This window comes from Canis aureus, chromosome 11, assembly GCF_053574225.1.
Source record: "Canis aureus isolate CA01 chromosome 11, VMU_Caureus_v.1.0, whole genome shotgun sequence".
Taxonomy (NCBI): domain Eukaryota; kingdom Metazoa; phylum Chordata; class Mammalia; order Carnivora; family Canidae; genus Canis; species Canis aureus.
The window spans coordinates 68,588,501-68,613,895 of NC_135621.1; the positions used below are offsets into that span (position 1 = coordinate 68,588,501).

A 25,395-nucleotide genomic window follows, 5' to 3' on the forward strand; every position below is an offset into this window, starting at 1 on the left:
AATATGAATATATCTATTTTTTATCCAAATATGTCACTGCAGTCATTTGACTATGAATTGCAAAACTGGACCCTCTTGCTTTTTGCTTACATAACTTATTCATTAATTACTTTATTCAACAAATATTTATTGTCTCTTCTGGACCAAGCATTGCTGTCATTGCCAAGATATATATGTAAATGAACTAATCAGATTTTTAAAAAATCCCTCCCCTTGTGGAGTGTACATTCTAGTGGAGAAAGACAATTAGCAATACACATAATAAACAAAAGTTAGGAAGAGTAGAAATAAAAAGAAAAGAGTGGAGTGAGGAGATCAGGACATATGTGCCCTGCTTGGGTGGGGGGGTGGTGGAAGATAGAGTTCAGTGACATTTGAACAAATTTTGAAGGTACTGAAGGAGAATTGAGTGAGAGAAAAGAGGAGGAATCCAAAGATATTTGGGACCAAACCATGTACATCAGTGTAAGGACTTTCACTAGAAGTCAGACTGAGTGAAATAAGAAGCTGTTGTGAGGTTTTGAGCAGAAGAGCGACACGATCTGATTTAACATTTCAGGAAGACCATACTGGCTGCTGCGTCAAAGAAGATATAAGCAGGAGCAGGAAATCTTGTCAGGAGTGTATTGAGATATTCCAAGCAGGAAATAATGGTAGCATAGAGCAGGATGGTGGAAAGGGGTCAAAGGGGATATATATGAAGGTACGTCACATAAGATTTGCTTACAAATTTCACGTTGGCTTAGAGAGAGAGAGAAGTCGAAGATGACTTCACATTTTTTGTCCTGAGCAACTGGAAGAGCAGCTGAAATGGGGAAGGCACATGTGCTACGGGTAGATGAGGAGTTCAAGTTTGAACATGTTGAGTTCAAGATGTCTGTTAGACATCCCGGAGGAAATGGGAAGTCGGCAGTCGGGTGTACATGTCTGGAGTTTGAGAGGTCTGGACTTGAGATAGAATTCTGGAAGTCACCTGCACATACATAGTATTTAAAACCATGAGACTGGAAGAAATTCCCAAGGGAGTAAGGAGAGAGAGAGAGAGAGAGAGAGAGAGAGAGAGAGAGAAGAGAAGAGGAGAGGAGAGGACCAAGGACTAAACCCTGGGGCACTCCAAACAGGGAAAGGTTGGGAGTAACAGGAGAAACTAATTATGGAAAGCAAGAAAGGAAAACCAGTGAAATAGAGGGAAAATCAAGAGTGTTTTATTGAGAGCCAAGCAAAGAGAGTTTTTTTTTTTTAAGATTTATTTATTTGAGAGCAAGAAAGAGAGTCAGAGACACAGGCAGAGAGAAAAGCAGGCTCCTCACAGGGAGCCTGATGTAGGACTCGATCACCTGATCTGGGATCACGCCCTGTGCCAACCGCTGAGCCACCCAGGTGTCCCCGAAGGGAGTTTCAAGGAAGAGGAAGTGACATCTGCCTCAACTGAACTCTTGCATGAGACCAACGGCGCTGTTGTCTCTGTGTATCACCCATGGCCTCCATCTCCTTACTGATCCTTTCTTTTCCCCTATACAGGTAAGCAGCACAGAGCTGAGCAAAACCATCTCAGTGGGATCCATCTCAAGTTAAGACTCTAGCCAACCCGAGAAAATTCGGCCACACAAGAGAGATAGGATCCCAGCCTTCAGAATTTATTGCAAAATTTTGGATTCATTTTATGGAAATCAAAAAACAGGTAAGTTGTGTGGGGAGGTATTACTGTCTGTTAAGTCTACCCCTACTCTCTTAAGCCTGGCTCTCCTGTACGTGATGTGAAAAAGTACAGAGACCGACAAGGTCTTTCTTGAGAGAACGAAAGTGGTGAGACTAAGTGGAAACATGCTTCCATAAGCATGTGGACCTCCTTGCTAGCCAGAGATCCCATGGGGGCTTGTTTACTATAGGCTTCTGTCTCCTGCAGTACCAGGGAAGCATATAAAGCAAAACAGTTTCTACTGTGTTCAAAAAAAAATGTCTGCACAACTCTGGGTGTGACTTGAGAAGGAACCTTATTAGCCAGGTGTGAACTTTGTCTCCTTAGAGGGAAAAGCCCTAGAACTGATATCAAAGGCTGAGTCTCACAGGAACCATGAATTGCAGATGACCTTGCTCAAGCCATTTAGCATTGGTGAGCTCATGAGAGCAGGGTGTGGAACAGCAGGAGTGGTTGTGCTGATTCGGAATTCTTTCCCATCCAGTGGGCTGACGTGCAATGTGCTCGGTTCTGGGTGCCACGTGAAATAAGGGACAGTGACAAAGTAGGACAGCTCTGGAGCACCATTGACCATGACAGCAACTCACATTGGTGAAGAATGATTGGAGGGATAGTCATGGGCTATTAACCTAGAATACGCAGACATGAACTAAGGTGTGTATTTTAGAGCTACGCACATGTGTGCATTTTTCTGATTACCCACCAAAAATGTATACCAAAGGGGTAGTTTGTCCAACTTGGGACAGAGATGTTGACAGGATTCCCCAAATTATCTTCAAATACTAGACTTAATTTGGGTAATGTGTTCTAGCAGAGAAAAACAGACCTCAGTTCAGATGCTAGCTAATCCTGTGTCTTTTCACACTTAATTATCTCTCCAGTTATTTGTTTCTTTGTTTTTTTTTTTTTTTTTTTAAACTGGAAGATAATCTTTGTCTTGAAAGAGGTCCCAGAGACTGGAAGTAATGCTTGCAAGACTTGACACACCGAAAACACTTCCTGTGCGGTGGCTAGTATTATTACCGTGCATAACACCCGATCTCTGAGTCAGGACCAATGGATAAAAGCCATAAAGGGGTGCATTTGAACTCAATTTTTTTAATCTAACAACTTGAACAATTTTTTAAATGAAATAAACAGCTTTGTGGGATCCTGAACAGCCATCTTGAAGACACTCATGTACAAATGAGGGATCTACAGCTCTCAAAGATACCGTAAAACAAGCACTGTTACTGCTGAGGTTGGAATGGTTTAATTAAACAGGTCATGAGGTCATTTCCAAAATTAAAAATCTTATATTTGTAGGCTTCAGTCTCTTATGTCTCTTGCATATATGATCACATTTCTTGCATTTCTGCGTACTGCTTATACCGTAGAAATATCCTTACAGTCTTCTGAAGACTGAAGAGACCATACAGTATTTCTAAAGCATAAAGCACCATCAACACAGAAGGGATTGTTTTCTGAATTTAAACCCAGCAGTCCGTGTAATCTCTTACAGTAGGTCTTCACTTCCTCCTGCAGATCCATATCCCTCCTTTTCAGTTGGAGAGAGAATTGGGAAACTTCCAAGCACAGATTAGCTCAACAGGGCTTGTTTTGCATATTTAAAAGGTTCGACTCCATAAACTGAAGAGTTGAAATCATGGCTATCTGCTGTGGGTGATTCATCCAGAGGCATTTTTTAAATCTGCATTGTTTAAATAGATAATCTTTGTAGTCCAGTTGTACCAGGTGAGTGCCAAGTCATTCTTCGATGCCTCAGATCCCAGTCCGACTCATGAGATGGGTCTGAATGTATAATTTAGATTCTATCGTAAAGAGGAACAAACAGTCCAGATGAGAATAACCAGAAGAGAATTAAATTAAGAGAGTATTAGAGATCCAAGCCTGGGTGAACAGTCACTGATTTTTGTTGGATAATTAAGCAGACCAGTCACCGAGGAAAACACTTTGATTCTAAGTATTTGTGTAACGGGTTTGTAAGCCAGTAGCCAGGACCATAGCCGAGCGGTGTGGATAATCTCAGCAGCCCAGGCCCAGAGTGGCCCAGCTCTGACATGGCCACGCAACTCTACGGTCGTGGCTTTGCTCCTCCAACTCTGCATCTTCGGGGTCGTCAGCTGAGAAATGAAGATTAGAAGGGATTAAAGTCACTTTCAGTCTTCAACGTAGTTTGTCTCCTGAATATTTCTACTCAAATTCATGGATTTGATCTGAGCTTATTAAACTCTGTTTATATAATCCTTTCATGATAGACAGTCGTAGAATATGGGCAGTTGCCTAGGGGACCCCATATGAGGCCGTGGCTCGGAAAGACAGTCCTTAATAAAAAGGAGAGCCATCTATATGCTGACACCCGAAGCTCTTGTACCTTCCGCCTGAGATCATTCTCTCTCCTTTTCCTCTGATCCCCAAGGCAAAGCGGATGGGCCAGGTCCCCTCCTCTAATTATATGTGACCATCCTGCGTGTGATCTTCATACGCTGCAGTTTTGCTCTCAAGTCTGTCTTTAATGTGTAAGAATGCCGGGTGCTAGTATGAAAATAGAGGACATGTAATAGGACTTACTGTGAGCTCTGCATCCCCCAGAGATAGCTCCAAATACCCAGCTCTTAGGGACAACCAGTCTTAAAACAGTTCTCTCTTTCTGCGTATCACTTACTACTTCCTGACATCACAGGACATATTTATCTGTCTATTGTGTATCTCTGTCACTAGGCTGTAAACTCTTTAAATTTGGATGTTATCTCCCTTATTCACCAGTACATAGCCCTGGCCTAGAAATTATACATAAAACGGTTGCAGATTATAGGATCCAGGACCCTCTGTCTCCTTGCTTCCTTTCCTCCATCGTCTAAGTACTCCATGGAATACTGGGAACTGCCCACAGGTGCATCTTGTTCTCTCACAGAGCAGAAAACGGAAAACCATAAGTGTTCAGTATCTGTCTAAGGCCACAAAGTCAGTGGCAGATGCAGGGAGGGTGGTGCTCTGCTCCTGGTGTGCTCTCCACTCTGCCAAACCACCAAGAAGCCTTTACAAGCAGATAAATCCATTCCTCAGGGACTCTCCCTATTTGTTTATGCATCAAACAGGAAATTCGTTTCTTTTTAACATTCTTGTCTTTGGTGCCCGACCCAGAGCTCCAGATGTCCATCATTTCCAGTCTCCTATAAAGATCTGAGGTCACATGCCTTTCCGGAGTCCCCACCCAGGGCCATTTATTCCCCCAAAGGAGCTGGAGACCAACTGCTCCCCTGCCCATCCTCCCTCATTGCCTCTGGCTCTCTTTGAGCCACCAGAGGACAGGGGGATGATGGGGCAAAGCCTGTGGCAGTCCTGCTGATGAAGAAATCTCCCAGATTGCAAGTCCAGCTGTTAACACGAATGACAGTCAACCAGGAGGAATCACAGAAACAGATGCCTCGAGCGCCCAGTTCCGGTGACTGGGAAGGGGCTTCCGTGCCAGGGCCCACAGTTCACCCTTTGCTTTGTTGAGGAAGCCTACGGCCTAAAGATTTAATGGGGATTGACAAGAATGGAGCTCTTCGTATCATAAAAGTACTAAAGACCCAAAAAGACCCTTTAAGAGGAGGTGGCCTTCGCCTGGGAGGAAGGGAGATGGATGAAAGAAAGAATTGCTGGGTTTTTACCAAGCAAGCTGGTTCCTATTTAAAATATAAAAGATGAGAAACGTAGGCATGACAACAATGACTGTTGTGACTGTTTTAATTAGAGAAAAATCAATAATATGTGCTATGGATGAAAGATGGTTTGGCTGTGTTTACTTCCACCGCCTGTTGCTCGTAAACATGCATGCACAGCCCTGTCAGTGCAGCTCGTGCAGCCTCCACGTCCTTTGCGGAGAGACGAGCCCAGGCGGGGAGCACGGGGACTGTGGCTGGGGTTGTTGGAGAGCTCTGGGGCACTCTGGAGGGAAGGAGCGAACGCCTCTCCTGCCACCCACTGGAAACCCTCCTTCCACGTTCCGCTTTAAAGAGGCAAGACACAGAGAAGCACAACTGCGAGTGAGGGGTAGGAAATGCAGAAGGAAGAAAGAAATTTGGGGAACAGAAAAAGATGAGAAGGGTCAAAAAGGAACCAAACAACACAGACTCACAGGCATTACAGTGGGACCGCCACATGCAATGGCTTGCTGCCACTTAGACCTTTTGGAGCTCAAAGCATGTGTACCTTGGTCGAAGGAGATAATCTGGGTTATCTAAGGATGGTGGGATTGTAGTTGATTTTTATTTTCATCTTTATATTTTTTCTCTGCTTTCCATTTTTTTCTACCATGAACATGTCTTATATTAGTCCACAAATGGCTCTGCCATGTTTCAGCTGTGCTTTCTCAAGCAACAGTCTTAACCCTTTGTGCCTTAGTTTTCTCAGCTGTAGGATGGGCATTAATATACCATCATAGTTTTTTATAATAGTTATAAAGAGCCAATCACAATTTTATTTTTTTATTTTTTATTTTTGTTTTTGTTTTTGTTTTGTTTTGTTTTTCCAATCACAATTTTAAGCACAGAGTAAGTACTTAACAAATGGCCATTGTTATACTAGCATAAAAATGACATTTTATTTTTTAAGAAGCTAGGGAGAAGAAACAAGTTCAGCAGAAGACCAAGCGTGCCATTAGGAAGGCCTTCCTTATCACTTTAGTTTTCCTTCCAACGTTTGCCACCTTATCAAACTTTTACTCCCTGAGATGGTGTTTCTGAAAAGAATCAAAAGAAGCGTCAGCCACCTGTCCCTCACTCAAAATCACCGAGTTTGGAAACTGGGTCCAAATCCTCCCATGTGCTGACCCTGTGCTCACAGCTGGGGAGTCCCCCCTTCACCATGCACAGCTGTTCCCAGGCAAACTTCTACTAGGGTTTAAATCAGCCATCCCTCTGCAGGGATTTGAACTACCTGTAGGGATTTGAATTCTTCAGTGCCCCCTCTGAACTTATCTTTGTGTTTGATCTGTCTCTCATTGAGAACGTTGTCTGCTAACCAGATAACAGCAGTTATGGAAGGGCACAGGATAGACCAGTTCTCTGGGCCCCTTTTCACAAATAAAACTAAGGATTGGATGATGTAATGTTACTCCCTCCTATAAAATATTCCTCCTGGAATATTCTGTGTGGTGGTCTAAGGTATTCTTTTTTTCTCTGAAAGCCAACACACTACTTCACTCAGGTAGTGTTTTATACTTGTATTTTAAGGCTGATTTTTTTTTTTTACTATGGAAGATGCTTTACCCTTTATGAGTAATTTCATACATCATCAACATATGAGAGATGAAATGTTGGTCCTCATTGCCTCTCTAGGTGGGAATATGGGAAGCCTGGAGACACAAATGACCTGACAGAAACAAAAACAAGATCCGCTTCAGGTATGTCCATGCAAAGTCACTTGGAAACCCAGAACACAGAAGCGTATGTATGTCACATTTCCTACAGGATTTGGTGTGAAGTTTTTATTGAGCTCAGCATAGAAACTGAGATTTACCCAATTTGTCTGACAGTAGGGAGAGTGGAAAATAGTAATATGGTAAAAATATTACAACATAGTTCATTCTCCAAACAGCCATCAATATTTTTGCAGGCTCTAGTATTTCTTTGAAGCTATTCAGGAAAGCAACCTGAATGTAGTGATAGAAAAAGATCAGGGTGTATATTTTTCAAATAACAGAAAGTCAACTGCTTTAAAGCTACTCCTTGACAAATATCACTTTAGAATTAGAACAGAAAAATATCTCTAATGAGGAAGTTTTGGCTGGTTGTAAAATTTAAAGGGCCAAGGACATTTTTTAAATGATATAATAAAGGCAACATATTTGGAGATATGTCCAAGTTTTAGGTCTAAAGACCCTGCCGGGAAGTAGAAAAACAGTAAAAGGTCTGGGCCTGAATTATAGGCTCATTATGGTGGGCTCATCAAGGGAGTGAGTAGGAGCTTGAGGACTCCTATTTCCCCAATTCAAAACCTATCACAAAGTGATGGTGGTCAAAAAAGTGTGGCACTGGCATAAGGATAGAGATATAGACTGATGGAATAGAATTGAGGCTGTATGTCTGTGGCCAGTTGATTTTTCAACAAAAGTGCCAAACCATTTAATAGGGAAATATATTTTTCAGCTACAAATGTTGAGACAGCTAGATATCCACATGCAATAAGATAAAGGTGGACCCCTGATTTGTCAGATCATACACAAAATTCAACTCAAAAGGGATCAAAGATCTAAATAGAAGAGCTAAACACTGTCAAATCCTTAGAAGAAATCATAGAAGTAAATTTTCATGACCTTGGATATGTCAGTGGATCCTTAAATATGACTTTTCCAAAGTGGTAGCAAAAATAAATAAATTGGACTTACTTAAAATTAAGAATGTTGTGCATCAAAAGACTATCAAGAAAGTGGAAAGAAAACCACAGTATGCAAGAAAATATAGACAAATCAAGTATCTGATAAGGGTCTAATATCCAGAATATGTAAGTACATATAACTCTTACAACTCAACAATAAAAAAGACAAACAACTCTATTCAAAAATAGGCAAAGCACTGGAACCTTTCTGTAAAGAAGATATACCAATGGCCAACACATATGAAAAGATGCTCAACATCATTAGTCATTAGGAAAATGCAAGTCAAAACCCTGTGATATTCACACCCTCTAGGATACCTGTAATAAAGAAAGAGAAAAGAAAAAAATAAGTGTTGGTGAGAATATAGGGAAATTGTGCATTGCTGGTGGGAATGTAAAATGGTTCAGCTGTTGTGGAAAACAGGTGGGCAGTTCATCAGAAAGAAAACATGGAATTACCATATTGGCATAGCAATTCTACATACACTTAGGTGTGTCACCCAAAGAACTGAATACGCCTGTTTTCAATTTGTTCTCAAACAAATACTTGTACGTGAATTTTCATAGCAGCCAACAATTGCCAACTCAAATGTTCCTAAAAGATGAAGGGATAAATGGATTATGGGTATATACATACAATGGAATATTAATTCAGCTATAAAAAGAAATGAAGCACTGATACAAGCTACAAGGTGGATGAACCTCAAAAACCATTATAGTAAATTTTAAAAGCCAGGCACAGACTGTTGTTACATGATGTATGATTTTATTTATTTATTTTTAAAGATTGATTTATTGATTTGAGAGAGAGAGAGCGCTGTGCAGAGGGAAGAGCAGAGCGAGAGGGAGAATCTCAAGCAGACTCCTCCTCCCCGCTGAGAGCAGAGCCTGACTCGGGGCTGGATCCCAGGCCCCCAAGATCATGATCTGAGCCAAAATCAAGAATGGGATGCTCAACTGACTGAGCCACCCAGGCACTCTTGTATGATTTTATTTATTTATTTATTTATTTATTTATTTATTTATTTATTTTTAATTTTTTTAGCCTTTGTATGATTTTATATACATGAAATATCCAGAAATATACATATTTATTTATTTATTTATTTATTTATTTATTTTTAATTTTTTTAGCCTTTGTATGATTTTATATACATGAAATATCCAGAAATATACATATTTATTTATTTATTTATTTATTTATTTTTAATTTTTTTAGCCTTTGTATGATTTTATATACATGAAATATCCATAGAAATAGTGGATTGGTGATTGCCAAAGGCTGGGGAGAAGAGGAAATGAGGATTAACTGCTAAATGGGTACAAAATTTTATTTTGGGGTAATGACAATGTTTTGGAACCAGATAGAGGTGGTGGTTACGCAACACTGTTAATTCTTCACCCTAAAACGTCAATTTTAAAAATAAATAAAAATAAACAGAACATTAATGTTATGCAAATTTCACTTTAATAAAAAAAATAAAAATCAACTTATAAGCAATAAAAAACAAACAAAAAAACAAAGAGCACCAGTAGAATATGGGGAACACAAGCTGCCACGTACCAGTTCACGTGGGTGGAGCTGTTCCTCTCGCCTCTTTTCATTTGAGACCTCCTCTGCTCTAGGCAGTCCACACAAGGCCACCTCTCCCAGCCAGACAGACAATAACTTTAAAGCTCGTCCCTCCACCCCCACCTCCCACCCTGCCTTTTGGGTCTTAAAAGCAAATATGCAGTCTTGAGGAGGGAGGGGGTGAGGAGGATCATTTTCTCATAATAGACCAAACCACTTGGGCCAGCAATACTGAGGTAAAACATACTGAGGTTATAGGTTAAGGAACTGAGAGCTAGATGGTTCTGTAATTGTGATGATTACAGCTGGCGTTTTAAAAGTTATTACCTTTCTTTTTTTCCTACGAAGCAAGCCCACACACCTGACGTTCTCGTTCCGTTGTGTGTAGAACCTTCCCTCTCCCGCCCTTGCTCCTCGTTCCGTACTGTGGAAATGTGTCTGCTTGACAACATATGCATAAGTAACGTTGGGCTCGGGATCTTGAGAGGCGCCGAAGTTCCCACAGCCCAGTCTTGCCGCTCAGCTTGTTAGTAATGTCAGCTAGTCGGGCGTTCCTACTGTTCAGACGATTTCACTCCTGTGGCTTCTTGGCTGGGTTTGGGGAATCACTATATGAGGTGAGTGAACTCATTGGTGTGTTGGTATTTTAAACTGTGGTCAGAGGGCCAAAAAAAAAAGGAAGGCTTAGTTCATAAAAGACATTCATTAATGATACTGTCTTCCCCGTCTTCCCGAGTAGGGTGTAAAACAGATCTGTTAACATCCAAAATAAAAACGGAGGTGCCGAGGATTATTATTTTTACGTGTCTTGCCTAAGGAAGAAATGAAAAGACACATGAAATGAAAAGATGCATAAGACAATGTGGTGATTTTGTTCCAGAGAAACATTTGGGCCCTTTCCCTGGGAAAGGGGGTTAAAAGGTTGTCAGTGCTTTCTCCAGGGGCTTCGTCTGACAGTGAACATGTGTTTCCTCCCTTTAATCGACTCGCCAGTAGCCAGAAAGCTGCTTGTTTTCTGCAGAGGTTGTCAAAAATGATTTCAGTCTGGAGACGATGAATGATAAAAGAGGTTTTCAAACACGGTTTTGCACTGTAGCATTCGCAGCCCCAGAGAGGAAAGATTGTATTACAATCGCGGTGCAAAGGGCCGTGTTCCCCTGGCAAGAAAACAGGGCCTCCTCAACCTGTTTGATGCGTCCTGGTGTCTCCGGGAGCTGGCAGGCCCAGGGCGGGACTGCCCGGAGACGATGGTCCCGAGAAGTGGGGCTGAGGAGCATGACGTGGGGGAGAAAAATCCAGAGCCTCTCCGAGAGCATCTTCCCGCTGCGGAAGCAGGCAGGGCGCCCGGGTGCCTTCCGTGTTCCCTGCCCCGGATTTATGGGCATCATAAGCCAGTATTGATGGGGTCTGTGTTTGGAAAACTCCAGAGGTTAGTTATGCCTTCCCAAAACACATGACGCAACCTCAGCATGCAAAGAAAAATGAGGCTTGCGATTCTCTGACATTTCCATTTTCTCAAGAGGGGAAAAAATAGAAAGCTGTGGTCATGTCAGTTCAACAATCCTCTGTTCAAGTGTCCGCCTCATTCCTATTTTATTCTTCCTGGAACTCCACTCTTAGCCCAATAAGGTGAACCTAACAGACAGATGATAAACTCCACAGTTATTATTTGCCTTTCAAGCGTGAGATCCTGTCCTTCACTTTTACACACACGTCAGGACCAAGTGCAGGGTTACTTCGGCCCAAAGAAGCTCCCTGGAGCATGTCTGAGATTCAGTTTGCAAAAACAAAATTTGATTTATCTGCAGCTTTTCAGAGACGCATCAATGATGTAAATCAAATTGTTGGGTATAACAACTCACAACTTCCTGCTGAACTCCCGAACCGAAGAGGAAAAGCCTAGACCACGGTTTCCTAGAACCTCGGGCTGACAACCCGTTTCACACAGAGGGTTTTTACTACCGTCTTCTAGGTGGTATCCACAGGCGTGATTCACCCCCTTCCCCTCTGCCTGCGTAGCCAGATTCCCGAACATCTCCTGAGCAGCAGCTTGTCTTCCTTTCTTTATTGCTTCGGACATTATTTAAAATATTTTTAGCAACACCAGTGGCAAATATTCCTGCCCCCGCAAAAAGAATTAAAATAAAATAAATAAATAAAATAAAAAGGTCAGGCTGATAGGTGGCAAGTCCATCCAGTAGCCCAGGAAACCAGAGAGGAGACGCAGGCAAGCTGAGTGCCAAACTGGCATTTTCGTCTGATTCTAATTTCTCTTCCAGCTCTACAATTTTATCACCACACAACTCATTCTCTAAATGTAATCAGGAAAGAAGTGTGGATGGGGAGGGTCAGAGGCACCGCACAACAGGTGCATGAAAAGAGCTGGGTAGCACCTTGCAAACAGTCCTTCCAGATTCCAATCATAAATACATTGTGGGCGCCAGCTTTCACCATCTGAGCTAACGACATACGCCACGGGCTGAGTGATGTGACAGTCACAGGGAAGGACAAACTCTCAACGAGTAACATCCTCTGCAAAGTCTGAGCTGATGATCTTCCCGGTGCCAACATATTTGGCCAATGTCAGAGCAATTTGGCTAAGTGGGCTCAATCCACCGCTTTCAGTCTATTGTGGTTCATAATCCCTATTCAGGATGGAGTGTGCGGCAGCCTAATGAATGTGGTAATGGAATCCTTGTGTATGTTTTTCCACAGCAGGGCGCAGATTAGCATAAGTGTCATATTCTGTAGGCTTGCCCACTCGTACTTCTCAGGCGTTGCGTACACTGGGTATTTTTCAACTGGATAATAACGAGATGAATACGTCCCACATATGCAGGGAGAGAGAGCTCACCATTTTCGGAAAGCAATCTGTAATAAATCTCACCTGGAGGTGCACTATGATAGATTAACTTTGCACCGTTGCTAAAAAATGCAATATTTTACATCAAGGATCCTGTAATCGGAGAAAGGAAGAATTAGATTGAATTTCATGCGGAGTTTTAAAGAATGTTGTCATTTTCGACCATGGAGTTAGGGAACACTTTATAGTCCTCCCAGTTTCCCATACTAGGAGCGAGTTCAAAGCTCTCTCTGCGCGTCACAGTTACTCAGAGTTGATGTTTTGTTCTCAGAGATGCCAAGTGGGAGAGAAAGACGCTCGATGGGAAAATTTCATGGCAAGAAACAGGAGAGGGGGTGGGGAGGTTGAAAAAGCTAGCTCGCTTACTTGTTCTCCTTTAAAGATTAGAGGCTAAATGGAAAGGCAAGCTCCAAGGAAATTTTTCAAAAGGCATTTTCTTCCGATAGCCCTTTGAAGGCTATGCCTCAGTAAATACAAATGAGATTATTTGGAAGTTCCCTTAAGATAGGAATTAGACCTCATAGCACTCATACGGTTTTCTAGAAAACCACGGTCAACCTTTCTGGCTCTGAGTAATAAGTAGTGGTCCCACTAGTCTGTGACTTCAACAGAACTTAAGGAAAGCTTCAGATAAATGGGGAAGCCCCCAGCCTTCCTCTCCTTTTCTGCTACCGACGCAAAGGTAATTTATTTAGTCCGAGTCATTGGCCTCATCAGACCATATGCATGAAATTACAGATTTTTTATTCCAATTGCTCTATGATTCGAGCCAGACAGCCAATGGGTTTGGGAGAGAATGGCAAGTTAAGGATGAGAGAGAGAGAGCCCCTCCGGTGAACCAAATGCCCCCATCCCTCCTTCGGGGAGGGGGTCCTGCTTCGGAGAGTCCCCAAATTTATGGCTTGATTAAGGAGAGTGTAGGTCCACGGCATGCACACGACTTAAGTGGTGGTTTAGTATGACTAATCAGAGTGGTTTTCCTGGCACCCAGTGAGTATCAATATATATAGGCTGGGATTGCAGAGCAGGTCTTGATGCTTTTAAGCGTGGCAGCAGGGGACCAGCCTGAGTCTATTAATCAGTCCAAGGTAAGTGCTGCCTCTATCTCATATTTTAATCCCCTCCTTTCTGCCATGTTAAAGAAATTCTGTCTGTGGCTTAAATAACATTTAGGAATGAAATTGTTTGCCAAGTGAACGAGACAATCAAACCAGTCGTTCAGAATTGGGGATTAAATATGAATCTCATTTACCTTTATTATCCATACATTTCTCGCTAATCATCATAACTCAGACTATTTAAACTTCATTGAAAACGTAGCCAGTAATGGAGTGCCGTTAATATTTGTTTGTAATGATTCCAGCCTGAGCTGAGCAAATCTTGGGAAAGCCAGTCCACCTCCCCTTGTGTTCGGGAAGTGGGGAGAAAGCAAGTCGGAGGATCCAGCCTGATCTCCTCCAGTGGCCTCTTGGAAAGTCCAAATTCCAGTCGCCGGCTTTCCTCCCAGGCATCTCTTCCTCGCATGAAAGTATCAGCAGAATGAGGCTTTCCGAAAGAAAACTCCTCCAACGCCTGGCTCCATGTTGAAGTATCTTTCAGAGTCAGCTTTCCAGCAATAAATGCCACCGAGCTAGTTAACTGAGACCACCGTCTGCAGAAGGAATTCCAGTTGGACATTTCATGGAGGCAGACCTCTCCCACCCCCACCTCGAGCCCCTTTCATCACCCATTCCCTCGAATGTGGTAGAAAGAGACTGGGTGGCAAGTGTATTTGAGACTCCAAGGAAAAGGGCTGTAAAGTCAACCTTGGTAACTTCACTGAAACAGTATATGTGTAAATCCATCGAAAATCCCTGGCCTTTTACAACTCCTGTCCCAATGGAAATCAGATCATAGGACTGTTTACAAGAGACCACGATTCATTTGGATAAAGACCCATGACAGCACAACCCAGGATTATTTGAAATTTTAGTAACCTAAGCTTTAAAAATATTCTAAAAGCAAAATAATGAGGGGCAGGTAATTGCCACGAGCTAATTACTTATGATATTTCATATATATAATCGGCGAACAATCTCCGTAAATGTCAGCTCGTGGCACTTTGGCAATCACTTGTAATTTTTATTGTTTAAAGAAATGTCAACATTTCCATTTTCCCCAATTTCAGTTAACCTGGGCCCTCCACATGGCTACATGGGCCACCAGAAGAGCACGGTGCTCGGCCGTTTCATAGCTGAGCCAGGCCCCGGTTGAGCTATGATTTTGCTACTACGGAAACAAAACAAACAACAAACAACAAAGAAAGGTGTGAAGGGCATACCAAGCAATTTCAATGTTAAAATACAAGATGACAGAGACATTTCTGATTTTCAGATCAAATAGATTTTTTTTTTCCCACATTTCAGTCATTTCATAAGCTTGGGGGAAAATTTCAGGAAATACAGGAACTTGTTTTGTTGGTTTGCTCCTTTTCTTGTTCCTCTGTATCCACTTGGGCATGATGATTCTGAACAATGGAACTCCACTAGAAGACTCTTTAATGGTCCAGAGAGAAGAAAAGAGAGCTGAAGGCGATGCACGGGGTGGACAGGAGCGGGGCCGAGCAGGTCTGAGGCCCACCGCTGCAGCCAAGGCCCTCCGGTCCTCTCACTGCCTTCTCTGCTGTGCCACCAGCACCGAGGCCTCCTGAGGAGCCACCCAAGTCCGCTGACACTTCAGGGTGAATCATCCAGCTTCTCCGATGGGCCCCCAGGGCCCTTCCCAGAGGCAGCAGTGCCCAATACCAGAAGAGGCTTAGACAAGTTGACGCAGACAGGCCAGGGCTGCTCTCCCCGATGCTGAGCCCAGGCCGAAGCTAGGCTGTGGTCGGTGGCACCTGAGAAGCCCGAGGCGTGGCGGAGAGATCTGGATCCCCAGGGGTTAGATGAGCCAGTGGGTAGAGAGAAGCAGAGGAGTCTGGGAGCCCCGCGGGCACAGTAGCAGCCTCCCTTGGCCGGGAAAGGCAGGGCAACTGTGTCCGAACAGCAGGCCCAGAAGCGCTCTGGGGAAATAGCAGGATTGCTCCCCGAGCCGGGCTGCGTCCAGGTAGGGCCACCACGGAGAGGACAATCCCCATTTAGGCTGCACGGTTCACCCCCACCCTCTTTTCCTTGACTTTTCCAGTTTGGGGAACCTCATCGTGGCCATCTTCTCCACTAGCGTCCTATAATCAAAAGCAGATTTCACCTGTAGGATCAAAAAGATTTTGGTATGGAGCTTCAGAGCGGTTAAAGGATGGCAGATGGGGACAGTGTGAAAAGAGGAAAGATGAGAGGATGTAAAAAGGCTGTCCGTGATTGATTCTATCACCTGCTGGCAATTCAATGGAAAAAAAAAAAAAAAAAGATTATTTGAAAAAGGAAAGACATCAACACTCACTTGGCTGAATCCAAACAAACAGGAATATTACTGAAGGTTAATAGGGAAATAGGTTGCAATGTGCTTTAAGATGAATTTGGTACCATGTTTAGACTATTTTGGCCATGCTGAATTTAAAGTGACTTTCTAGGGGATCCCTGGGTGGCTCAGAGGTTTAGCACTTGCCTTTGGCCCAGGGTGTGTGATCCTGGAGTCCCGGGATCGAGTCCCGCATCAGGCTCCCTGTATGGAGCTTGCTTCTCCCTCTGCCTGTGTCTCTGCCCCTCTCTCTCTCTGTGTGTGTGTGTGTCTCATGAATAAATAAATAAAATCTTAAAAAAAATAAATAAAGTGACTTTCTAGGGGTGCCTGGGGGTTCAGTGGGTTAAACTCAGGTAGTGATCCCAGGGTCCTGGGATTGAGTCCCACAGTCGGGCTCCCTGCTCAGTGGGGAGCCTGCTTCTCCCTCTTCCTCTGCCCCTCCCCATGCTTATTCTTTCTCTCTGTCTCTCTCTCGTGCACACACACTCTCAAATTAATAAAATCTTTTAATTTTTTAAAATAAAGTAACATTCTATAAAAACTTCACATTTTCAGAAATCAAGTTCAGAGGGGCACCTGGGTGGCCCAATGGGTTAATCGACTGCCTTCAACTTGGGTAGTGATCCCGGGGTCCTGGGATCCAGCCCTACTTAGCAGGGAGTCTGCTTCTCCCTCTGCCCCTCCTCTCGCTCATGTTTTGCTCATGCTCGCTCTCTCTCAAATAAATAAATAAATCTTTTTAAAAAAATCAAGTTTGGCTTCTGAAGGGAATTACGCTTTTGTTTTGCTTTTTTTTTTTTTTGTTTTGTTTTGTTTTATGTTTTGGTGAAATTGAAAATAAATGCCTTAACATTGTTTTGTCTTTGTAAAGTGGGATCCCCACCTACCTCCTCTTTTAAGAGCTATTCAATGTGTTTAGGGAAACACAGATTTGGGCAGTTTTATTCAGGTCTGAAAGAATAGAGGCACCATGAGAAAAGTGTCTTCATGTCCCTGTTTGAAACGAATGCCGCAAAATGAAAATTCTCTACAGGGACATCATTAGTCCCGTGGGTGGTTAATGGGAACATTGCGTCCCTCTCCCACAGTGTGTGATGACAGGTTGAGTCGGGAAAAGAAGGGCATTTAAATTGAGTGTTAGAGTGAGACAAAAAATTTACTGATAATGAAGGGCTCAGTAATCGAGGGACAAATGGATTCTCATTGGGCCATGAACCCGTGGTCCATGGATGGTTCCTAAAATTCCTATTCATCGGGGTGCCTGGGTGGCATAGACAGTTAAGTTTCTGGCTCTTGGCTTTGGTTCAGGTCATGATCTCAGGGTCCTTGGGATCAAGTCCCATGTCGGGCTCCATGCCCAGCATGGAGTCTGCTTGGGATTCTCTCTCCTTCTTCTGTCCCACTGCCCCCCCCCCCGCCACCGCCCCTCAAGTCTCTAAAATATATAGATAATTTTTTTAAAAAAATTCCCATTTCGAGAAAGTGTGACCCTTGGATCCTGAATTTGGCTAGCACAAACATTTGAAAGCAAACAAACTTTCCATTTTAGACAGACATATCTCAAAACCTTTTTTTTTTTCCCATTAGTAATACACAGCATGTCTATATTCTCTTAGGTCGCAGTTTCTAGTCTTCCTGTATCAGTGTTTTCAGCCTTAAACCACTCTAATCCTTTTTTGGACTGCAACGGAGACACAAGTACTAATTTACAAAATCAATGAAGGCGCATGCTGGTGAAGCTCAAGAAATAGAAACGATGTATGCTAGAGTAATAGAAATGTTTTTGGATCCACTTGTAATTATCCGGAAAATTTCCACAGACTTTCAGTTGGTCAAACATCAAACATAAACGGCAGTTCAGTAAATGTACGTGTTGGTTGAAAAACATTTTTCCATCAAACCACAATATATTTGGCACTTTTCAACGTTTCCTGGACACAGTGAGGATCTATGTATCCCTTTCCATCACTCTTACCCTCCCTCGCGTGTTACCCTGATGTCACCACGTTGCCACTGGTACAGGGATAATGGCGTCAGCCCTGGACTGGGATCTCTGATTGATCCACGTACGGTCTCAGTCAGGATAGGGTACCTTCAACTAGAGTAACAAAGGACTGCCAGTCTCAGTGGTTGACACAAGTTTATTTCTCGCTCATGCCGCACGTCCAGCATGGGTTGGTAAGGAAGCTTAGCTTCTTATAATCACCCGAAGACCCGGGGTGATGAGACTCCATCTCAACTTTGGGGCAAATTATGCACTGGTGCTTTAGGCCTCTCCCAGGCCCTCATACACATGACTGGCGTGGACATGTCATGAGCGGAGCGAGTTACGTGAACACCTAACTCCAAAGGGCCAGGGAAATGAAACCCCTTCCTTTACCTGAAAGGAGAACTGGGTAATTTGTGAACAGTATTAATATCTATCCTCTCTTCCTCTCTTCCTCCTCCTTCTTCTCTTCCTTCTCCTCCTTTTTCTTTTCCTCCTCCTCCTCCTTCTCCTTTTCCTCCTCCTCCTTCTCCTTCTCCTCCTCCATCGTTGTCTTCTTCTTCTTCTTCTTCTTCTTCTTCTTCTTCTTCTTCTTCTTCTTCTTCTTCTTCTTTCTTCCCCTTTCCTCCTTCTTCCCCTTCTCCTCCTCCTCCTTCTTCTTCTTTTTCTTCTTCTCCTCCTCCTTCTTCTTTTTCTTCTCCTTCTCTTCCTCCTCTTCCCCCTCCTCTTTCTTCTCCTCCTCCTCATTTTTCTTCTCCTCGTCCATCATTGTCGTCTTCTTCTTCTTCTTCTTCTTCTTCTTCTTCTTCTTTCCCTTCCCCTTCTCCTCCTCCTCCTCCTTTTTCTTCTCCTCCTCCTCCTCCTTCGTCTCCTCCTCCTTCTTCTTATTTTTCTTCTCCTCCTCCTCCTCCATCATTGTCGTCGTCTTCTTCTTCTTTTTCTTCTTCCTCTTTCCTCCTTCTTCCCCTTCTCCTCCTCCTCCTCCTTCTTCTTTTTCTTCTCCTTCTCCTCCTCCATGGTTGTCTTCTTCTTCTTCTTCTTCTTCTTCTTCTTCTTCCTCTTCTCCTCCTCCTCCTCCTCCTTTTTCTTCTCCTTCTCCTTCTCCTCCTTCTTCTTCTTCTTTTCTTCTCCTCCTCCTCCTTCTTCTCCTCCTTCTTCTCCCCAACTGAATAGAGTTTTCTGAAAGCCAGAGACCAAGTCATATTTCACTTGAAATCTGTGTAGCACAATGCTACACATATTATTCATTAACTCTTACAGTCTGAATAAAAAGCAAGAGTCATGATAATTTTGAAGATCAAAGCACTATAGCCACCATATCAGTCATTGTGTGTTTATTAAGTGCTTACTGTGTACAGTAACAACCATAATTTACCAAACCCCTACTACATAGAGGATACTAAACTAGTCACTTTACATGCATTTTCTTTCTTATTCCAATTTAAGATGCTGCATTATTGAGAGATTAACTAACTTGTCCAAAGACACTCAAGAGGATAGTAGAGACACGGTAAGAACCCGTGTGTGCCAAATGGCTATGGCCCTACTTTAGCCACTCTGGTGCTTCCAAGGCCAGAGCACTAGTCTCCTTGCTGTTTCTCAAACATCCCAGCATTGTAGCACCTCTGGGTACTTGCTGGAAATCTCCTTTCCTAGAATGGCTTTCCCCCTCTATCTTCAAGTCTTTGCTCAAATCCTAGGCCTCATCTGACCACCTTAGTTAAAATTTCAAAGCCACTTCCCCCAGCCAAGCCCAGTGCTCCCTGTCCCCTTCTCTTGCCTTGTTCTGCTCCAAAATCTTGTCACTGTCCGACGCACTATATATTTTTACTTAATTCCTTTTGTTCTCCATCACTCTTCCCAACTGGAACTCAACGGGAACTGGGATTTCGATCTCTTTTATTCACTGTTGTAATCCTTGACTCCCCCATACCTAGAACCATCCCTTACACATAGCAGATATTCAATAAACACCAAATGGATGGGTAAGGGAATGATACAGTAACAGCGCTATAGGGGATGGTTTTAGATGAAACAGAAACATTTATAATTTACAGTAATTTACTTGAATGTGTGCTAGAGAAAGTTTCAATAGCATACTTTTGAAAATATTGTTAGTGGAGATATCAAGTTCTCTTTTTTAAAAAAAATATTTAAATATGGGGCACCGGGTGGCTCAGTGGTTGAGCGTCTGGCTCAGGCCATGATCCCGGGATCCTGGCATCAAGTCCCACATTGGGCTCCCTGCTCAGTGGGGACTCTGCTGCTCCCTCTGCCCTTACCCCTGCTCATGTTTGTGCGTGCACTCTCTCCCTCTAATAAATAAAAAATCTTTAAAAAAAAACAACAAATCTATAGTAAAGAAAACTAAAATAAAAGTATCAACCAATCGATACTCTGGGCAGTAATTGGATATTACAAAAATCACAGTGATGGAACTGTGGTAACCTCGTTGCTAGATCTTGCTGTGCCTGAGAAAGTGACTTCGGTTTTGAAGGGCTGGGGAGATGGAGAGACAATATATTGCCACACAAGATGCTTGTTATCTGAGTGATCAGACAAGTGCTCTGTGATCTCAGAGGAGGAGAAGAATCTTACAGAGCGTGGTGGGTGACAGGGGTCGGTCCTCAAAGGTTGGGCAGGGACACAGAGCAGCAGCCGCCACAGAGGAAGCATCTCCTTACTGGTCCTCAGGTTGGATGTTAGGTGGACCTAGGAACCAGGCCTTATAGTCAGCTCTCAGGGCTGCATCGAGCAGGCTCCCAGAGGACACGGACAACACCAGCAGCTCATTTCTGCTTCTCACCGAATATCTGGAGTCTGGTTATCACGTGTCCCACCTTCTGTGTTCTGGAGCCGGGGCCCCAGGGCAGTACTTTCTCCCCAGGGTGTCCCCCCTTTGGACAGGGAGGTATGTGGAGCCTTCACCCACCTGCCTCTGCAAGGGACATAGGACAGACATGGCACCGTAACAAGGGGGATGAAGCCAATTCCCTCTAATGAGCAGCACCTCCTAGTTGGCTAACTCTGGGGCCCGGAGCTGCAGGGGGAGACCGTGATTGGGAAAGACACGCTTTTGCCACGTGGAGCCACTCACCAGGGACTTGGCCTCAGCATGATGCCCCTTCCACCAGGTGCTCCAAGGCTTCAGAGCCAGCGTCCCGGTATTTGGTTCGCCCAGCACCAGCAAGTTCCTGACAAAACCATCATTATGGCCAAGTGTTTCCCCGGAGAGCATCTTAGCCTGTGTCCAACTCAAACGGGATACTCAGATTTGGCCCCTGGCTCAATCCTCCAAAGGGTCCTGTGCTTCCTGGCTGCTTGGTCACCGGAGGAGGAGACCGCTGGCGGGGCAAGAGAAGAGCACGGCGAGTCGCCCTCTGGAGGGCGGCCCTTTGCAGCCAACACCTGCCCACCTCCCCAGAGGCACCTTCTGCCACCCTGGTGTCCTTTCATCTTGGCTCAAATCTAAAAAAAAAAAAAAAAAAAAAAAGCCTAACCTTCAAATATATTTATGAAGAAAATACAAGCTCATTGAGGCGAGGAGGGAGGGAAGTCTGGTTACTCTTACAGCCACCTGATTGCTCTCAGTCCCTCGGGGTTAATTGTGTGGAAGGAAAGAAAGCAATCGGGGGGGGGGGGGGGGGGAAGACAAAGGACAAGGCCAGCATTTTGCCTTCTCCGTTTGAGGATGAAATTCCTTCATTCTGATGCAAGCCAATTACACTCGGATTGTACTTTTTAAAATTATGGACGCGTTAGGCTCTCTGGCAATGATTTTCAACCTCGTCTGACATTCTGTTTACGTACATCCAAGGAAACCTTATCATAACTGACCTGAGAGCCCCAAGTTTGCTAGAACATGTGTCCTTCCAAGGAGGTCTTGTTACTCTGGGCCCCAGAAAGGGTTCTTTATCACCCTTCCCCCACGAAGCCTGCTTCGGAGCCAGAACTGCCCAGGTACCTCGGCTCCCCCCGGTTCTTTCAAGCTTATCTCTTTGTCCCCCAACAGAAGACCCCTTGGGGACAAGGACAGCACCGTTGTGTCCGTCGTGGGCTCACCATCAGCCGGTAATAGGACTTCGCATAAGGGCCGTTTTGTAGATTCAGGGTGTGGGTGTTAGGAGCATCGACTCCGCGCTCCTGCGGAACCGGTCCTCGCACGTGATGCCAACTGAACAGAACCAGGGAAAGCCAAGGCCACCGTCGTCTCAGATTCAAAACTGTTCCCCGCCGAACTCGATACAGACCTGCCAGTGGGGAAACTCCCGCTACCTCTCCTTCGCCATCGAGCACCAGGATTACCTCCAGGAAATTTCTAGACACCCATCTGCCCTTAGAAGAAGCTCACCCTCATTAACCTCACCGCCTCCGTCTTCACTTTTTCTCTAAGCCCCGGGTTACTTTGCATATTTTGGCATTATTCCTTGTAATTACTCTCTAGTCTCTTCATGACATTAAGTGAGATGATCCGTATTAAAATGCTGTGTACACGATCATACACTCTCTAAAGGCATATTACTTTTATGGTCGAGCCTGGAATGAAAGGAGTCGTGCCTTCATCACCTATTCGCGTTGAAACAGTGCCCTGCACCGTGCAGCCTGCCCTAAATACCCCGCTCCTGACTAGCCAATCGCGGGCAGCGGGACCGAGCCAGCGTAGGAATGACCACGGCCAGACCAGCCACGCCCGGGGCAGAGGTGTGATCCGGCTAGGACAGAAGCGTCTGGGGTCAGCCAACACGGGTGTAAGATCTGGGGCTGGCCCTTTCTGCTCATTGGCTAGTTCTGAGCCTTGGTCTACTCATCTGTGAAACGGGAGTGATGACAACGTCCACCCCGTGGAACATTGTGAGGATTCAGGGAACTGGTAACTGTCACGTAAGGGTTTCAGGAGGAACACGGGTGCCAAGCTCGGGGGGGTGAGGGGCACTCGGTAAAGACCCTGATACCTCGCAAGCACTTAGAAAAGAAATCCTAACAAGGGCAGTCCGGGTGGCTCAGCGGTTGAGCACCTGCCTTTGGCCCAGGGCGTGAGTCCCACGTGGGGCCACCTGCCTTTGGCCCAGGATCGAGTCCCACGTGGGGCTCCCTGCACGGAGCCTGCTTCTCCCTCTGCCTGTGTCTCTGCTGTGCTCTCTCTCTCTCTCTCTGTGTTTCTCATGAATAAATAAATAAAAATCTTAAAAAAAAAAAAAAGAAATCCTAACGATTCACATGATTACTGAAATCCAGATCACACACCTCAGGGGCCCTAGGGCTTACTCTGCAGATTTTCGTACCATCGGTCGGTCGCCTTAGCTAAAAGCTAAGGAAAGTCACGAGTACGCCCGTGCACCTCTGGAAAAAGTGGGGAGCCAGCTCCCTGTGTGCACAGTGAGGGCAAGGCAGCCTGTCTTGCTGCTCTCGGAACGGCCTGTCAACAGCTCGGCACTCACCTGGCAAATGGAGCATCATCCACAGAAGAAAGGCTGGAGCATCATGTGTTAAGTATTTTGGGGGGTTACTTCTCAGTAAAGGAATTGTAAAGGTGTCCGTCTGGACCCTAAGCAAGCGACAAAAGCCTTCTGTGCTTGATCTGAGCAGAGGAGAATGTACTGAACTGGGGAGCCCCCGGGAGGCCATGGGGCATCTGGGGAACCGGCCTGGGAAACAGGCGGGCGAAGTCACAGCCTGGGCCCTGGCCGCCCACCCGCACGCCCGGCTGCGCCCCCCACGCTGAGGACCTCCCTGCCGGGCCCGATTCTGCGTCCCTCGGGCCCATCCGGACACCTGACTGGGACGTGTGTCGCCAGCACCAAGGGACACGCACGTCCTGACTCCTGAAGAGCCTCACACTGTGGGGAATCTTCCAGACAATGGCTTCAAAGGCTGGGCAGACCCAAGAAGGGCAAGTGTTTTCTACGGTACAAATGATCTGGAAGCTTCTGTTCCTGTTTTCTGCAACACATACGTGCAGATACGTAGACATACAATTTTTAAAAATGCATTTTGTTTTTAAGGATGCAGCTTGCATTTCTTAAGGTATTTTTAAGTCTTTCCATACATCATTCAAAATGCACGGCGTTTTCAAAGGATCGAGGAGAAATAGTCAGAGGAACAGCTGAGAGGCCAGTGAGTGGGGCACTGGGGGCGTATGTATATTTGGATTTTAAGATGTAGCGAGAACGAAATGATCAAGAGACCAAATTGAAAAACTATGTTTGACACCTTTTTTCCTTCCCCTGCTCTGAAGGCAGGGGGATATCTAATTGCTTCTGTTTCCTCCAATAATAATCCCATAAATAACAAAAAGGCCTAGTGTGGCTCTATTCCCTCGGTATCAGATAACTATCTTGACTGTTTATGCAGTCGACGCATTAATTTTAGTGCGGGTTGGCTTTTTACTTCTTTGAAAGGAGCCTCGGACAAATCCTCTTTGAGCTTTGCATTGAGCTCGGCTTTGCAGCCAAAATAAATTAGTAAAGTCTAGAACTTTGTTTTCAGAGTTTGTCAAGTTCTTTCCAGTGAAATCTTTTTCTCCCGTTCCAGATGTTGCGGTTTTCTTGACTTCAGCTCCTATTTTCCTGCCACGTGAAAATGCCAACATGTCATTTGGGAGATTTCACGGAGAGCCAGAGTGGAGGACGCAGCTCATCTGCTGAGACGTCACCCTGAGGAGTGATTTAAATGCAGGTACTGCTTCCCTGCCTTGGGCTGAACTATGACGTAGATACAATCACGTCCCAGAACCCTTTCTTCTGATAAAGGCCCCTACATAAAATCCGTTTGTTTTATGTTCTCCGTGGGCCAGGGCGAGGTGGAGAATTGGGGCAAATTGGGAATTATTCTATTACAATCCAAATATCCAGATCACTGGGCAAATGTTAATTTGAGGCTTGAGCTATTCGGGGGCCGGTCTCAATTTTCCACTTCCCTGTGTGTGAGGAACACAGACAAAAGCGTGTGCACAGCCAGTGAGACCAGAACCGACTGAGCCGACCCGGCGTGCCAGGCCGGAGCTTGCAAGATCGGTTTGTGGTTTGTAATGAGAGACAAGAGTCTTACTGCGTCAAAATAACGGTCACTATGTTCTTGCGTTAATATGACCGTGAACCAAAAGCGTGTAAATACATCTGGATTTCTGCGTGCTCCCTTTAAAATCATGAGGCAATATTGTCTTCCACTGGGACATATACAAAATGTGGCTTGAGAAGAAGTAAATTACCGAGGAGCATTGGTGAATTTGTTCAAAGAGCGAATTTCTTTGAAGTCTTTTTCTAGTTTAATATTCTGTGGCTTTTAAATGTGACTTTCCATATATTTTATAAATTTATTCTATAAATGTATTTTATAAATGTATATGTTTATACACACACATATGTAGACACACACACACACGTCTGTCTTTTTATAGATTTTTTTTCATGAACTATCCCTGCTTTGATATCCTGAATATACTCATCTCAGCCTGATTTTTATCATGAGGCTAG

General features: G+C 44.4%; 1 long non-coding RNA gene across 1 annotated transcript; it reads left to right on the top strand.

Moving 5' to 3' along the window:
- Positions 1-1,534: 1,534 nt before the first annotated feature.
- LOC144323109 (uncharacterized) lies at positions 1,535-24,782 on the top strand. The gene is made up of 3 exons (XR_013388644.1): positions 1,535-1,681; positions 7,024-7,088; positions 24,455-24,782. It is a non-coding gene; the product is annotated as an uncharacterized LOC144323109 (long non-coding RNA).
- Positions 24,783-25,395: the final 613 nt, after the last annotated feature.